Source organism: Protopterus annectens, chromosome 3.part0 (assembly GCF_019279795.1).
Source record: "Protopterus annectens isolate FY-2018-M chromosome 3.part0, PAN1.0, whole genome shotgun sequence".
In the NCBI taxonomy this organism is placed as follows: Eukaryota; Metazoa; Chordata; order Ceratodontiformes; family Protopteridae; genus Protopterus; species Protopterus annectens.
This window is the reverse complement of record NC_056731.1, coordinates 1,908,145,938-1,908,161,692: the sequence shown is the minus strand read 5'-3', so window position 1 is coordinate 1,908,161,692 and position 15,755 is coordinate 1,908,145,938. Positions and strand designations below refer to the sequence as shown.

General features: G+C 44.9%; 1 protein-coding gene across 1 annotated transcript in view; it reads right to left on the bottom strand.

Annotated features, from left to right (window-relative positions):
* The window catches only part of WWP1 (WW domain containing E3 ubiquitin protein ligase 1), a 2,386,594-nt gene that overhangs the window by 2,114,695 nt on the left and 256,144 nt on the right, over window positions 1–15,755 (bottom strand). The window contains exon 3 of the mRNA XM_044065992.1: window positions 4,429–4,593. The gene's annotated coding sequence lies outside the window, so the exon portion shown is untranslated. The remainder of the gene's footprint in view (window positions 1–4,428; window positions 4,594–15,755) is intronic.

Sequence of the window (15,755 nt, the reverse complement as noted above, 5' to 3'; positions counted from 1 at the left end):
GTGCGTACATAACTTTTGCTTCTGATTTATTTATTTTTTGTCCATTCCTCAACCGATGGGGCAGATTACCCAAGCTTGGAAACCCCAGTGAGGGTGGTCCTCAAGAAAGGACATTCTGGAGTACAGTGGAGCCAAACACTGCTCTGTTTCTAAGAAGAATGTCCAATTTGTAGTGAGCAACAAAGTACGAGTGTTAGACCAAGTGGCAGGTCCACAAAATGTTATCTATAGAAGCTGTAGACCAGAAGGCAGAGGATGTGGCCATAGATCTAGTGGAATGAGCCTTAGGATGTTTAGTAATAGTCAATCCTTTTCTCTTAGAGAAAAAAAGAAACGCGATCAATGAGCCATTTGGCTATAGTACCTTTAAAACGTATCGATCCAGTCTGACTCTGGTTTGATTTTCTGAAATCTTTCATTCTAAGGATATAGAATCAAAATGATCTATGCATATTTAAAAGGTGCACCATGTATTCTCCTTTGCAGGAAAACTTTGGAAAGAACAGGAAAGTTAGTGGACTGATTCACAGCTTCTGAAGCTGCCTTAGATACAAAGGAGGGATTAGTATGGACTGACAGCCTACCTTTGTGAAAAATTAGATATGGTGACTTACAGGAAAGAGCCTGGAGTTCTGATACTAGTCTGGCTGATGTGACTGCAATCAGAAAAATAATTTTCTAAGACAAAAAATGTTAAGTCCATCTTGTCAGCTGGTTCAAAGCAGGGGTCGAGTCAGGGCTTGTAGTATTAGTTAGATTCCATTGTAGAGTAGGATCCTTAATGGGGTTGGAATAAAAAGGTATCTTTGGGAAAGGCTTTGCATAATCTAGATGCTGCTAGAAAGGAATAGTTATATGTCCTACATGAAAATTTGAGATAGCTGCAAGTTGGATCTTTACATCAGAATAACCAACACCACTGTTAAAAATGGAACCAAGAAAATCTAGGACAGCTGGAATAGGTGCCAAAAAGGGGTCTAATTGTCTCTGGACAGCCCAAAGGGAGAATATTTTCCATTTACTCTCATACACTTCCCTAGTAGAGTCCTTCTGAGAAGATATGACTATGTGTTTCACCAAGGAGAAAAACCTTGACTGCCTAGCCATCACTGGAAGTGGAGAAACCATGTGGTTAATTTGAGGGTCTAAATGTCTGGGTGAGTCATCCCTGATGGATGAGAAGGGAGATCCTACTTTGGATCCAACACCCAAGACGGGGTGCAACAGAAAAGGCCAAAAGAAGGGAAAACCATACTGGCCAAGGCCGGAATGGAGCAATGAGAACTGCTCTGCATTCTGGTGAGAGATTTCCTGTAGAAATCTGGGAATTAATATAGCAGCCCAGGGTGCCAATCAAACTGGATTGCCTCTCGGTGATGCCCCCTCTGGAAGGATCAGGGCAAAGTACCTGCTGCACTTGGAGTTGATGGGGGAAGCAAAGATATTGTAGCATGGCTAGTCCCACTGATGAAAAATCATTTCCATCACTATATGGTTGAGAGACTACTCATAAGGGAGTAAGATGGACCAGCTCAGTCCATCTGCTACCACAATGGACTTCCCAGAGATATGCGTTGCCAGAAGAAAGCTGCTGGAAAAGACTGCTCACTGCCAAACCCTCATAGCCTCTCAAAGGGGGAGGATCTGGTTCCTCCCTGCTTGTTGATGTACCAGCCACTGACGTATTGTCCATCAGGATCGCAAACATTCCTAGTGGGAGAGTATCTTGAAATGGCTGCAACACTAATAGGACTGCTCTCATTTCCAGTACACAGATGTGAAGCTGGACCTCCAAGTCAGACCAAGTACATTGGACTGCCCTTCCCAAGTAATACACCCAACCTTAGCTGAAGGGAATTCAGTCACTGGAGATGTGGGTCGTGGAAGAACAGTGCAGCCCTGAGAAACGTCTTCTGTGGTAATCCACCATGTAATGTGTTCCTTGCAAATCCTTGTAAGCCATATCAGTTTGTCTTACAGACCACTGCACTGCAAGTGTCCATTGTAATATTATCATACAATACACTGCTAGGGGTACTACAGTTATGGAAGCTACCATAGATCCAAGGAGTTACAATACCAATCATGCTGTCAGGAAAGGGAGAGAGACGATGTGGGATGCTTGACTGTTTATTCTCATCTGCAGTATGCTTGTAATTTGTGTCACCATATACAGACGAGCAGCAATAAACTCCAGGACTTGAGTGATGAGAGCAGAGACTTTGCGTAGTTCACTGTGATGCCCAGCTGAAGACATAATTGTAGCAAGTTGTCCCTGGCTTGAATCAGTACAGGCTTGGTGGGAGCAAAACGGAGCCAGCTGTTGAAATTTGGAAACCCCCAAAATCTCAGTAGTCTCAAGTGAGCTATGACTACTGCCGTGCATTTGGTGAACACCCTGGGGATTGTGGTGAGGCCAAAGGGGAAGAGTCTGAATTAGTAATGACTGGCTCCCAGCCAAAAGTGGAGAAATCTCCTGGATTGCCTGTCTATTTGATGTGATGCAACACATCGTGGAGATCTATAGAGCACATCCAATCATCCTTGCACAACAGTGGCAGAATGGACTGAATCATGACCATTTCGGAACGGAGCTTTTGGCATGTTTGTGTCTTTCGGCTTTTCCGGGTTAGGGGTCGCCACAGCGAAACTCCGGTCCGCTAATGATTGGTAGTTGATTTTTACGTGCCGAGTTACCAGCCCTGATGCACAACCTTCAACGAAGGTATGCCCATTCACGCATGTCTCCACGCAGAAGATGCTCTAGCTGAGAATCGAACTGGACAGCGTCTTACTATGAGGTGACAACGCTACCGCAGCACCACCACCGCCAGATGGGAACGGAGGAGCGTTTGGCATACTGGTTCAAATTGCTGCAATCCAAGAAAGGTCTCACCCCCCCACCCTTTTCCTGGCACCAAAGGAAATTCTGAATACTTGCTAGTCTGGGGGGACAATATGAATAACCCTTTTTGCCAGCATTTTTTTCCTGTAGTTTTGGCTCAGAGATCCCTTCCAGCTCCAAAAGAATCAGTGCCAACTGGATTAGAGACAAAGGACACAAAGAAGGTAAACCCTTTAGATCAGATGCAGACAAACTTGGAACTCTTGGTTCAGAAACTAAAGGTCAGATTGGAACTGAAGTCAACGTTTGGGTAAGGGCTGGTGTCAGACTCACTGTTATGATGGGTGACTGAGCCAGTAAAACTCCCAAATGAATCTTGGGCCCAGAGAAACTTCATCATCCTATCCACATCTGCTTTGGTTAGGCTCCTACACAACCTGAGAGATGATGAGGTAGAGGGTGGCCTGAATTCCTCTGAGGGGTCTCCTGCAAGAACAGAGAATGGATCCAAGAGGGCATCGGCTCCAAGGTGAAAGCGGAGAAGCAGTGAGCTGGATTTTGATTCTGATTTTGTCGGACCCAAAATGCCAGACAAATTTAAAAGTTTAGAAACCTTTTTGAGTGGAGCTGAACCCAAAAAAGAGGGAGCGAGAATGATCAAGGGATCCTTTCCTAGCATCTTTACTCTTTGCTGATGAATCCCCTTAGTCTTATCGAAAGGCTTTTTGGAAGGAGGAGTTCCAGAAGAAAATGCAGATGATGAAGAGGGTAACAAACCCTTAAGTACTAGCTTGCTGCAATGTTCAACCAAAGCCCAATGGCTGAACCCCACACAAATATAGTCAACATCCAGATGGGCATAGCGCAAACAATAAACAACACTCCTGGTGGGCATCAGAATTAGGGATCTTATGCCCACAGAGGTGAATTATTTGAAACCGGTAGGGTTTTCAGGCATGGTGGAAAGTAGAGAAACTAAAAAACAAAACAGCTAGAAAGGGCAGAGATGACTACCAACAATGGTAAAAAGCCAAAGAATTACCAGTAATGGTAAAATACTTACAATTGGTAATGGTAGAAAAAGGGGAAAAACACTACCAAAGCACAAGGCCTATAAGTTCCAAAGACAGGACAGAAGTATAACAACCTTTTTTTTTTAAATCTATATACCAGATAGGAAAAAAAGGGAAGCAAAAATACAAACATAGGTTAGAATGCTAATTAAATATAACACTTATCCTTTCCACTAATGCCCAAGCTATGGTAGAACACCTCCATTCGCTGAAGTGACAAATGAGATCTGGAGGTAATTCTAGCTAAATGGGAGGTGTGTGTGTGTCTGTGTGTGTCTGTGTGTGTCTGTGTGTTTGTGAGAGAGGAGGAGCTTGAGCTACACAGAAAAGTCTTTAGAAGTTACTGAAGCCAGATCCAAGGTTTAATTCGAGACACATTGGTTGAGGAACAGATGAAAAAAAGATAATCAGATCCTTTATTTCCCAACATGGTGTTAAATGTTATTAACGTGAATAAAATCTTCAAAGATAACAAAAGACACAAGAATAAAACAATTTAAGTAAAAATACCTTATTTGAAGTTGGACTTTTTCCTTTTCCATATACAAGAGAAAGAGGGATGGACAGTCTCTAGAAGGTTTACTATTATAGTAAAATCCAATGCAACCGGTTTGCTTTTCGTTAATAAAACCCCTTGGAAAAAGTAAGGACATTTAAGAATTCCAAATAATTATTCTGTCAAGAAAAAGAGAGACTGTTAGGACACAACTTCACATACACAACTCTCCTTAAAATGAACTTACTGCTTACAGATGCAGTATTAAGCAATTATATTTAGAGTTAAGCAATTACATTTGTGTGTCTGCACGTGCAAATAAACTGCCTGCACCAAAAACTTAACAGATGATAATCTTTTACGTTGATTGTTAAACAGTCTTTAATGACTGAATCGTTCACTACAGACATGCATATTACACCCCAAAAGTAGTTGATTTTGCCAAAAGTACTGTGATGCAAAGTCTCTGAATCAAGTTAATCACATTCCTGTGAAAATGTCTTCCTTTCTAAAAGTATTTGAAGAAAACAAACTTAATACAATATGGGAAAAAAGAGTTTGGCATAATTCTGCTAAATGTCCTGCTACCTCTCACTATGATCACCACCTAAAATATTTCTGAGTACAGGACCTGCATGCCAACTGCAGATCTTTTGTGCTTAGGGACAATTAATAATGAAACTATTTTCATTAATTTCATCATGAAGTGGGGACTAGTGTACCTCAACTCCATTCCCTAGAAGAACTATCTTGGATAGAGGGGTTTAAGGTTAATACTATCTTTTTATACATCAACAATTTTGCTAAGTTGGGTGCAACAAATTCAGGATAAAGAAAAGTTGTGTAAAATCTTACCATAACCATAGATGTCCTTCTCTTCCATGTTGCAGCATTCTGCATACAGATTTACTCCTCTTGTATCACATACGTACGGGCAGTATACAAAAGTTCGCAGTCCCTCTGAGGTGCGTGCGATGCCTGACGTGGCTGAAGGAATGAGGGCCATAAAAGTGACGTCGGCATGTACTAGCTCTCAGAAAGTACAGTTGTGTACCTACCATAAATATAGATGTTCAAGTATATTCACTGTTGCAGTCATTACTTTTGGGTTATCCTGCTGGCAAGCTACCCGAAGTCGGCCTGAATTCCAGTGTCTTGGTCCGGCGTCAGTTGCTGTCGCCTCTGCCCTGACATCAGTGTGCCAGGGGTATAAAAGATGCAGCCAATGCCATTTTCTTCAGTTTTTCTTGCCCCAGATGTCAGGTGCCCCCAAAAGGGTAGGCTAAAAATTATGCCAATAAACATGCATGCACTAAGGTAATCATTTCCTTCATTTACAAGCAAATACACCACATAGGTTGTATAGAATAGAGAAGTACATATAAGACCCAGCAAAAGAAAGGGGGATGGTGGGAGGGTAACCTGGACTGCAACAGTGAATACACTCGAACATCTACATTTATGGTAGGTACACAACTGTACTATGTTCGTGTTTCACTGTTGCAGTCATTACTCTTGGGTTGAATCCCAAAGCTGAGGATGGGTGGCTGGGGCTAAATAGGATTAGGAGATGCTATGAGGCCCTGCAGAACTGCAGTGGCAAAGCCTGCTCTGGATTTAGAGTAGAGAGGTAAGTGGTAGTGCTTTGTAAAAGTGTGCACCAAACTCCAAGTTGCAGCCTCTAAGATGTCTTTGGTTGGTACTCCTCTGAGGAAGGCTGCTGAAGTGGCTGCTGCTCTAGTTGAATGTGGCCTAATGCCCTTAGGCACCGATTTGCCATGTTGTGAATAGCAGAAACAAACGCAATGGCCTATCCATTTTGAAATAGTCTGTTTTGAGATAGCCTTTCCTTGTGATCCTGCAGCATATGCCACTAAAAGTTGCTCAGTCTTTCTGAAAGCTTTAGTTCTGTCCAAGTAGAAGCGTAGCTGTCTGTGTATGTCCAAAGAATGCAAAAGTCTCTCACCCTTGTTCTGTGGGTTTGGATAAAAGGTAGGCAAGTGAACAGTTTGGTTAAGGGCCACACTGGACACCACCTTAGGCATAAATGTCGGGTTTGTCCTCAGAGAAACCCTGTCTGGATGGAAAATGATAAAAGGTTCCACAGCCATGAGTGCCTGTAACTCAGAGACTCATCTTGCAGAGGTTATTGCTAGGAGCAGAGCTGTTTTCCAGGATAAGAATTTTATATCAGCTGTTGAGGCTGGGTCAAAATGAGGCAGTGTGAGTTTTTCCATGACATAATTGAGGTCCCATGCAGGCATTGGTGCTCTCCTTGAAGGTCTTATGTTTTTGGTCCCTCTGAGGTACTGCCTTATTAAAGGATGAGAAAAGATAGGTGGTTCCATATTGTAATGGGCTGAAATGGCAGAGGCATGGATCTTAATTGATGAAAAGGATAGGCCTTTGTCCAGCATCTCAGTTAAGTATTGTAAAATCTGAGGAATGTCTGGTACAAACGTGTCAATTCCTTGTGCCTGGTTCCAAGCACAGAATCTCTTCCATTTTTCTGCATAAGATTTTCTGGTACTGGGCCTCCTGGTCTCCAAAATAACTCCATCACAGCTTTGGAGAGAGGAGTGTTCTGAATGGCTACATTATCCGCCATGCTGTCAGATTTAAGGTCCTGAGTTGGCTGTGCAGGATCTAATTGTTTTGTTGGGTCAGTAAGTGAGGAATATGAGGCAATGTCCAGGCTGGACCTTGAGACAAGTTCTTTAGGATTGGTTACCAGTGCTGGCGTGGCCAGTCTGGGGCAATCAGTATCAGTTTTGGCTTCTCTTGTCTGACCTTTAGGAGTACCTTGGGGAGGAGAGGCAGTGGAGGAAAGGCATATACTGTTAGTTTTTTCCAGCTGAAGGATAAGGCATCCACTTTCCATGCTTGTTTGTGATAAGTCCTTGTGCAGAATCTCTGTAGTTGGCAGTTGTGAGGGGAGGCAAATGGATCCATGTCTGGGCATCCCCATTTCCTGGTTATCATGCTGAAGACTTGTGGATCCAGTTTCCACTCGTGGGGATCCATGAGGTTTCTGCTTAGTTCATCTGCCAGAGTATTTATCTTTCCTGGCAGGAATTGTGCTTGCAGGTGAACTTGATAAGTCAATGCTGTCTCCCACAAAGTCATGGCTTGTCTGCAGAGGGGGTAGGAATGTGTGCCTCCCTGCTTGTTTATGTACCACATGACTGTAGTATTGTCTGTCTTTATCAGTAGTAGTCCTGGATGAAATAGATCCTTGGAAGCTGTCAGGGCATTTTGAACAGCTAGCATCTCTTTTTGATCGATATGAAGATGCATGTGGCCTGCTGGCCATGTGCCCTGAATACATTTTCCTGCCATATGGGCCCCCCCAGGCATAATCTGATGCATCTGTTGTTAGTGTCTGCCTGGCTGTGGGTAAAGTGAATGGCTGTTCCTTGTTGTGGTGACAGGCCTGTGCCCACCATCAAAACTCCTGTTGCAGGCAGGGAATGAGGGTAATTAATGTTTTTCCAGGCTGTGGCAATGTTGAGTCCAAACACTTTTCAGATACCATTGTAGTTTCGTCATATGCAGTCTGGCATATGGAATTAGCAGAATGTGGAATGCCAAGAAGCCCAAAGCCTGCATAATTTTTCTTGCAGATAACTGGGTCTTTGTTGCCAACATTTTGAAGTAAGAAGTCAGCTGCCTTTGTTTGTCCGGCATGAGATAAGCCATCTGGTCAGTTGTATTTAAGCTTGCACCCAGGAATATTATCTCTTGAGAGGGTACTAGTTTTGATTTCTTTTCATTTACTGTGTACCCTGGGCAAATTAGTAATCTTTTTACAAACGCCAGATGCTTTAGTAGAATGTCCTTGTTCTCTGCTTGAATAAGGCAGTCGTCCAAGTAAGGATATATTTGAATTCCTCTGTCTGCAAAATGCAATTACTGGTGCCAGGCATTTTGTGAAGACCCTGCGCGCAGTAGATAAGTCAAAGGGCAGTGCAGAGAATTCGTAGTGCATTGAGTCAGCTATGAATCTGAGGTATCTTCAGCAAGATTGTCTGATTGGGACATGCAGGTATGCCTCTTTTAGGTCCAAAGTTACAAGCCAAGCCTTTTTGCCCAGCATGGGCAGAAGCTGCTGCAGAGTCAACATTTTGAATTTTGGAACGTCCAGAAATGTGTTTAGAATAAACAGGTCCAGTATTGGTCTCCAGGCTTTGTCCTTTCTGGGTACCAAGAAAAGTCTCGAGTAAAATCCTTGTCCCTGCTCTTGCTGTGGTACTCGCTGAATGTCCCTCATGTCCATGAGGGATGAAACTTGCTTTTGTGCCTCTGCCCATTGATTGTGTGGCAGGTCTGACATACCTTTTGCCCTTGGCAGGGTGTGAAAGTGGAACCTGTAGCCCTGAGACACTATATTCAAGACCCATTTGTACTGGGTGATCATGTGCCAATTTTATGAAAAAAGTGCTAGTTTTCCCCCTAAGGGGGCTGCCAAAAGATAAGTGCTTGGTGCTGGCAGAGGAAAGTCATTGGGACTGTTTCCTGTATGGCTGTGATTTGTCTTCTCCGCTTTTGGAGGTAGAAGCACCCCATTGTTTAGGCCTGTATGAGCCTTGGGGCTGGGATCTGCCTCTGGGCCGTCTGTATCCGCCTCTTTGTGGCCTGACACTGGAAAGGACGAATTCTTTGTAGGCCAGTTCGTGCTAAATCTGGGTGGCTGCACCTGTAAGAAATCCTTAACTGTCTGCATAGATTTTGCTTTGTCCTCCATTTTCTTCAACACCTCTTCTACTTTAACACCAAACAAAGTATCATGATATAATGGAGCATCTAATAATTTTGCTTTAACATGATCAGGCAGATTATTTTCCTTTAACCAAGCATGCCTCCTAATGACAGAACCCGTAACAGCGGCCCTGCAAGAGGCCTTCAGAGAATCAAAACCACATTGCAAAGTATGCCTTCCCACTTGTTCAGGTGCATGCAATAAATTCTGCATTTCCTTGTTTTCTGCACATTCAGAATTTGTTAATATTTTCTGTTTAAGCAGTGACATTAAGTATTGCTGATATTTAAGCATATGAAATTGACAATTTAAAGCCCTCACAGCCAAGGTAGCAGAAGTGTAACCCTTTTCCCCATCTGTCCAGTGCCCTTGAATCCCTATCAGAGGGGATAGGATTTTTTGCAGTGGAAGCTTTGACCCCTTTGGGACCCTGAGAAATAGTTTCTGGGTCAGCAGCAGGGTTTTTATAAAAAAATGTATGTGAATCTGGAACCCTGTAGTATCTGTCTGGCTTAACAGGTGCAGGGAGTAAAGAGTCAGGAGACAGGCCGGACTCTGAAAATACATCATCTACAATGTCTAAAACAGGGGGGATAGCAAGAGGCCTGTGCTGAGGTAGTAAAAGAAAGTCTCTGAGCCTTTTCTTAGATTCTGAGTAGTCTTGGCTCTCCCAGTGGAAGTGCTCCCTCATGGTGTGCAGGGTTTCCCCAAAAGAATAATCCTCAAGAGGAGAGGCTGAAGGGATAGATTCTTCAGCATCAGAATCCTCGTAGGGAGGAAGAGAGTATTCCTGTTCAGAAGAGGAGTCAGAGGAAATGGAAACCTGATCTGAAGATTCATATTCTGTCTCTTGCCTAGGCCTCTTATCAGGAGGGGGATGGGAACCCCTGATCAAAGTAATTAGGTCTTCGGCCATTTTGAGCATCTGTTTTTTAGGCATGGAGGCCTGTCCATGGCCTTGCTGCACTTGTTTCTTTGTCTTTAGTGGTGCTTTAGTCTTTGTCTTTGAAGCTGTAGTCGGTTTTACATATAACGGTGTAGGCCTGAAAACACCCTCAGAAGCCGATGCCTGCTCAGCGGCTCCGGGCCCATCTGAGGGAATATTTTCTAAGTGTCCAATACCTTGAGTTTCCAGCAGCCTAGTCTGCTCCACGTGGGAGTCGGAAGCAGCCTGCGGCTCTGAGGTAGCGGGCATCAGGGGCTGCGAAAGCCCCTCCCTGAGAACCGGCGACTGGCTTAGAAGAAGCCTCGTCGTCAGTTTTGGACCTCGGATGCCTGTCCTTTTATTTTTCCTTGCGTTTCTTGTGAATAGCGGTAGTCGGATGGCTATCCGACGACATCGTGTAATTAAATCTTCGGCCAAAGTAATGAAATGCAAAATCGTACTAACGCTTAATAGTGCGTTGGTTAAATCTAGCACAAAACCTGCAATTAGCAATGTTGTGATCAGGGCCTAGGCAAGGAATACAATAAGAATGGAAGTCCTTATGAGGTATTTGCTTCCCACAAGAAATACAATTATTAACTTTTACTGACATCGGTCTGGAGCAAGAAAAAAGTTTCTCCAATGGGGTACTTAGCTTTAAATGAAGACTTCGGATCTGAAATTCGAACACGAAAGCAGTCGGCTGACCGGCACTTGTGAACTGCTTCTGCTTCGGGCACCGTGCAGCAAGAAAGACTGAAGAAAATGGCGTCGGCTGCATCTTTTATACCCCTGGCGCACTGACATCAGGAAAGAGGCGGCAGCAACCGACGCCGGACCAAGACTTTGGAATTCAGCCCAACTGCGGGTAGCCTGCCAGCAGGATAGCCCAAGAGTAATGACTGCAACAGTGAAACACGATGAACATCTGAAAGCTCCAGTCAAAGCCAGTCCTAAAAGGGCAATGCCAGTCCAGTGTCACCCAGATAGGTGAATGTAACCTAACAGGAGGTGAAGGTGGGTGGGAAGGAATACTGCAACATGGAAGAGGAGGACATCTATGGTTATGGTAAGATTTTACACAACTTTTCTATGTCCTTCTAGTCCCATGTTGCAGTATTCTGCATATGGGTGCGTGCCAAAGCTCACTGTGATGGGGGCGGTGGTCTAGACACAGATTCCAGGAATCCACGGAAGATGGCCCTGGCAAACCCTGCCCTGGATCTAGAGATGTGGTCAAATTTGTAGTGTTTGGTGAAGGTGTGAACAGAAGACCAAGTAGCTGCCTCCAGGATAGTAGAGTGCCCAGACCCTTAAAGAAGGTTCCTGAAGAAGCCATGGCTCTGGTGGAATGTGCTTTAACTGCCCCTTGCAGAGATTTACCATGGAATTGGTAGCAGAAGGTGATGGCCTTCGAGATCCAAGTAGAGATGGTCTGCTTGGACACTACCTTCCCCAGGGCTCTAGGGTGAAAGGATACAAAGAGTTCGTCAGCCTGTCTGATGGACTTGGTTTTATACAGGTAAAACCTGATTTGTCTACGCACAATCAGGGAGTGCAGTACTCTTCTCACTGTCCCCCTGTGGGTTGGGGAAAAAGACAGGTAAGTGTATGGCCTGGTTAATGGACAGGTCATTCATCACCTTGGGCATGAAGGATGGGTTCATCACTATGGGCATGAAGGATGGGTTCACCACCTTGAGCATGAAGGATGGGTTCATCATCTTGGGCATGAAGGATGGGTTAGTTCTAAGGATAACGCTATCTTTGTGGAAAACTAGAAAGGGAGGAATAGCCATAAGAGCTTGTAGTTCTGATACTCTTCTGGCTGAGGTAAGGGCTACTAGCAGTATAGTTTTCCAAATGCAATGTTTTAGAGAAGCTTTATCTGCTTGCTCAAAGGGGGGGGGGTACGCTTTTCAAGCACATATGTAAGATCCCAAGGAGAAGGGGAGGGTTTCCTAGGAAGTTTGAGGTGAAGTACCCCCTTAAGGAAGAGCTTAGAAGGAAGCCTGGATGCTGAGAGTGGATCCAGAGGAAGGCATGTTGAAATTGCAGACAGATGAGCTTTGATGGATGAATAAGACAAGCCAGTCTGCAGCAGCTCACACAGATAAGACAGGACTACAGGAGGTTTGCTAGAGAGTGGTTCCAGCTGTCTTTTATGACACCAAAAAGTGAATCTTTTCCACTTAGAAGGGTAGGATTTTCTTTTATTTGGTTTCCTGGCCTCCTGCAGGACATAGAGTACATCCTCATTGTAAAGGTTTCTAAAGGGGATCAGAATCCTTTCAACCACAGGGTGAGGTGTAGAAGCTGCCACTGTGGGTGAATCAGTGTCCCCTTGTGTTGTGTGAGAAGGTCCACTCTGGGGAGTAACTTGTGGTGATTGCCCTTAAACAACTGTAGAAGCAAGGAGAATCAGGGCTGTCTGGGCCAGTAGGGCATCCCAACAACATTTCTGGAGTATACCCGCTGAATTTTCAGTAGAACTTTCTGAATTAGCAGGAAGGGGGGGGCATATAAATATTTCCCCTTCTAGAAGACAGAGAAGCATCTGTTGCCAGTGCCTGGGGTTCTGGTGTAAAACCCAGGAAGCTGCCTGTTGACGGAGGAGGCAAACAAGTCTATTTGAGGTATACCTCACCTGTGGACCAGATCCAAGACATCTCTGTGAAGCATCCATTAGTGGTTGTTTGTGATGGTTCTCCTCAGATACTCTACCTGGGAGTTGTGGAGAGAGGGAATGTAGACCGCCTGCAAAGTGATTCATTGTGAGGTGGCAAATTCCCAAACCAGAAGGGCTAGTCTGCAGAACAGGTAAGATTTGGTCCCTCCTTGCTTGTTGAGATACCATAGCACAGTGGTGTTGTCTGTGTAAATCTTCAATGGGCCCTGCTGGAGGAAAGATAGAAATGCCTGAAGAGCCAGAATAATTACTCTCATCTCTCAGGCATTGATGTGTTCCAGTTTGAGGATTTGGCCACAGGCCCTGCATCCTTCGATGGCCCACAGTTGATCCCCAGCCCAAGTCCAATGTGTTTGTGTGCATGACTTGTGCGGGCAGAGGTGGTTGGAGGGGAAGACCTGGGTTGTGGTTCACCTGTGCCAAACACCACTGTATTTCCTTTTTCAGGCAAGGGAGAAGAGGCACTCTGCGCTCCAGATGATGGGAGTGTTGTGTCCAGAATGATCGAAGATACCACTGTAACTTTCTCATATGCAGGCTTGCTAAAGGTAGCATGGGGATGGTGGCTGCCATGTAGCCGAACAGTCTGAGGAACTGCCTTGCTGTCAACTCTGTGAAGGGCCAGAAGCAGATGTTCCATCAATAAGTTCACTTTGAGGGGTTGTAGATCTGCTTCCATGAGGTCTTAGTGTAACTTACACCAAGGAAGACAATGTCTTGGGTTGGCTGGAGATGGGATTTTGGGAGGTTTAGCTGGAATCCCAGTGACTGTAAAAGGGCCACTACAATATGGATGTGCAGCTGGAGGGTCTCTTGGCTGGCAGCCTGGATTAACATGTCATCCAGGTAAGGGAATATCTGTATTCCCTTTGTCCTGCAATAATCAATCACTGGGGCCAAGCATTTTGTGAAGAGACTCGGTGAAGTGAAGAGCTCAAAAGGCAAGACAGACAATTTTAAGTGAGAATAACCAACTAAGGACTTCAGGTACTTCCTGAAAGTTGGTTTTATTGGGATGTGGAGATGACCATCCTTTATGTCTAATGTTGCATGAACCCTTGGGGAATCAGGAGAGAGAATAGGGCTGGAAGGGTCAGCATTCTGAAAAAAAAAGGTTGAGGTGGGAGAGGTCTAGTATAGGTCTCCAGGGTCCGTCTTTCCTGGTGACCAGGAAAATCCTAGAGTAGAATCCTCTTCCTTTTGCAGCTGAGGGGACTGGTTCGATGGTGCCCTGAGCTAGCAGAGTCTGCACTACTGGTTGCAAGAGGTGGTTGTGGGATACCTCTCCTTTTTGGTGGGGTGATCCAGGACATGAAGTAACCATTCTGTAGTATAGACAGGACCCACTTGTCTGAGGTGAGGTTGGTCCACATAGGGAGCCAGCGAGAGAGGAAGGCTGACAGCGTTATAGAAAGAGGGGGTGGAGGAGGCAGGGGTGGCAGGATGCTACCTGCCCTGTCTTGAAAGGGCAGTGTCTGGCTAGAAGAGGAAGATGCTCTAAGTGTAGGTGGCCGTTTCCTTGTGGGCTTCCTAGGCCTTGAAAGAGCAGCAGGGTGAGAGTACTTCCTAATAAACTGAGTTTTAGCAGGATAGCTTCTTTGGAACTTAGGAATGGGAGAAACCAGCAAATGTTTCAGGTCCTGCATTTCTTTATCTTTTTGCTGGAGTGACTTGAAAAGGTCTGCTATCTTAGAGCCAAACAATGCAGTATTGTCCAAGGGAGTATCAATACGCTTTGCCCTGAAATCATCAGGCAGGGGTTGGAGGCGAATCCAAGAGTATCTGCATAAAGCAGATGTTGATGCTGCTGACCTAGCTGAGGATTCAGCACCATCATAACTGCACTTTATGGAGTGTCTGGTAACCTGTGAAGAGAGGACCAGGAGAGAGGTTAGTGATGCTTTGGCAGAACAGCCTGGAATATCCACCAGGAGTTTAGTGGCAGATTCCAAGAGAGATCAGGCATACTTGGCCATGTGAGTTTGATAATTTCTCGCTCTGAAGGACAAGGTAGCAGAAGTATAAATCTTTTTACCCAGCTGCTCCACTGTTTTGCTGTTTTTGTCAGCAGGGAGAATGATGGTTGTGGGCAGGAGTTTAGACGCCTTGTCTGTAGAGATGGAGATGGTGGCTGGATCAGCAGGTGGGCACTTAAGCAGATGCTTAGCAGTGTCAGGCACCTTGTAAAGTGTCTGTTCTGTGTGGAGCAGAAGGTTGGGAGTCTGGGTTAACAGATGCTGAGGAGAAGGCATCTAAAAAGGCAGGCAGGATAGGTGAAACTGCAGATGGGCTTGGGGAATCTGAATGAGGTCATAATATCTATTTTGGACTTCAGTCATTTCAGAGGATTCCCATTTGAAGTGTTCCTTTATCCTGGAGATAGTTTCTCCAAATGTCAAGTCTTCTGCTGGGGAGTCTGGATCAAATGATTCTTCCTCAGGGGAGCCATACCCCAAAGGGGAAGAAATCTGTGAAGTATAAGATAGTAATTCCTCTGAGGAATCAGAGAAGTCTTCCTCTCCCCTAGTGATACTGTCTGAGGGCTAGGACTCAGGAGTGGAGGGGAGGGGATGTGGAAGCACTAACATTAGAGGTAGGCCTCAAGGCCATGAAAGCACTAAAAATGCTTTGACCAAAAGCCTGCCAATCAGGCATGCTTTCAGGAGAGGGAGAAAAATGCTTTCTTTTTTCCCTTCTTTTAAGGGGCCTAGCAGGCGTCTGACACCTGAAATCTTGAGATTTTAAAGGGTCGGAGGGATCAGATAGGCCTTCAGAGAAAGTACAGTTGTGTACATTTACCATATGTATTCACTGTTGCAGTCATCACCTGTGGGGTTATCCCTCAGCCAGTCCAAATACCAATGTTTTTCTGCATCGGCTGCTGTCTCCTGTAGACTGACATCAGGTAATCAGTGCTATAAAGCAAGGCAGCCAATGCCATTACATTAGTTTTTCATGCCCTAACCAA